The sequence below is a fragment of the Manis pentadactyla genome, chromosome 6 (assembly GCF_030020395.1).
Source record: "Manis pentadactyla isolate mManPen7 chromosome 6, mManPen7.hap1, whole genome shotgun sequence".
NCBI classification, from domain to species: Eukaryota; Metazoa; Chordata; class Mammalia; order Pholidota; family Manidae; genus Manis; species Manis pentadactyla.
In genome coordinates this window covers 48,466,638-48,468,596 of record NC_080024.1, presented here as the reverse complement: position 1 = coordinate 48,468,596, position 1,959 = coordinate 48,466,638, and the positions used below count along the sequence as shown (strand labels likewise).

At 34.6% G+C, this 1,959-nt stretch overlaps 1 non-coding gene across 1 annotated transcript; it reads left to right on the top strand.

Moving 5' to 3' along the window:
- Positions 1 to 362: 362 nt before the first annotated feature.
- LOC118920104 (U6 spliceosomal RNA) lies at positions 363 to 464 on the top strand. Its single transcript, XR_005027764.1, has one exon. It is a non-coding gene; the product is annotated as a U6 spliceosomal RNA (small nuclear RNA).
- The last annotated feature ends 1,495 nt before the right edge of the window (positions 465 to 1,959 follow it).

Below are 1,959 nucleotides of genomic sequence, written 5' to 3'. Positions count from 1 at the left end.
CTTTTAGGAATCTTACTGTTAGCTTCACCGTCTCCACTTCACTGCAGTGGTACACGCACAGGGGTGAGGGTGATTCATTTTCTCCAGTCTTCTGGATAGCGAAGTCAGAACTGACTTTAAGATCTTCCAAAATGGAGCTCCTTTAGAACTTCTTTCAAAAAACAACTCCCCTTTTCAACAAGGGAAAGGGGTTTCAGAAATTTCCATGCCCTTTTGGACACTAACTCTTAAAAAACAAAAATTTGATGAGTTAAGTGAAAAAAGTTACAAATATTAAAATCCACTGAACATGGATGGTAAAAATTAGAGCTGGTTTGTCATAATAGATATTGGATTTGATAAAATCAAAACATCTCGAGGCAGTGTTCCCTTTCACAGCACATATACGGAATTGGAATGATACGGAGATTAGCGTGGGTCCTGCACAAGGATGACACATAGTTCAAGAAGCATTCCATATCATAAGGAGCTTTTTAAAACACATGTAATGAAAATGATTTTAAGACTGTGACTTCCATCCTACTTGAGAAGATTTTTTTTATCATAGAATGATTTTCAAGGAATATTTCAGGGATATATTGTAGATATCCATTTTGTAATGCATTTAGAGAAGACTTTGGAAACACACATAACAAAGATTGTTGTCTGGTGCTATATGAAAAAAAATAGGGAGAAAACTGAAACCATTAACTCAAATTAACTGTAGGATTAATCATCTCCACCATAGCCTTAGTTTATAACTTTCTTATCTTCTTATTAAGTGGGTTTTAACTACTCTTTTAGCATGTAGATTTTTAAAAACATTTGTTCCATAGCTGTTTCCTGGAAAATCAGAAACATCTCCACTTTCCTTACTTGGGAGAAAATAAACAGCGTAGATTCTCAGACAACACTTAAAAATACCTTGTATATACAGAGTGATTTTGGCACCTAACCTAAGTTCCCCACATGACCATTTTCTGTTATGAATTGTAGAAGTCTATATTGTTCTAAAGAACAAATGGATAGCCTGAAGTGTAAAACAGCACCCCCACTTTGGAGAAAGGTTTGGCAATTTCTTATAAAGTTACATGTACCTTTATGCTTTGACCTAGCAATTCCACCTCTGGATATTTACCAAAAAATAAAAACATATCCACAGAAATCATTTGCACAAGAATGCTTACAGAAGTTTTATTCATAAGTGGAAAAAACTGGAAGCTCAAATTCCATTAGGAGAAGAATGGACAAATTTTTAGTATCCATACAATGGAATACTAAGTACATAAAGAAATGTTGATACACACACACAACATGAACATCGAAGAGACATTACTCTGAGCAAAAGAAGCTGAACACGAAAGAGCACATGATCCTATTTATATGAAGGCTAATATTAGGCAAAACTAAATCAACAGTTTTAAAAATCATAAAAATGGTTGCATGTGAGTGAAAGAGGATTAACTGGAAAAGGACACGAGGGCACTTGCTGGGCTGATGGCAATGTCTGTTCACATGACGCTGGGATGGCGGTTACATGACTGATAACATGCATTTGTCAAGTCATTAAATTGTACACTAAAAATGTGTACATTTTACTACATACTAATTCTATCTCAGAGGAGAATAACTGTATATATTTTTGAAAGATTCTTTTAACATATATCACGAAAATAAATCAAAGGAAGTTCCACTTCTTTTACTTGCCATCCCTTATCGCTGTTTGTGAACTTAAGTGGTTCTAACAACTCAATGAACATATTTAACTCTGCAACTGTGCATCATTTTTCTGACTGGACTATTTTCCAGAAGGCAAGAGCTTGTCTTCTTTTTTTTAATTTAAACTGTTTGTAATACAGCACATAAATTGCCATTAAACATGGCAATGCAATGAGAACCTCTAGAAGGAACAGGTGGGATCACTTCCCTTTTTTTTTCTTTTGACTTTGAGAATAAATCTACCCCAAATGACACCTTTCT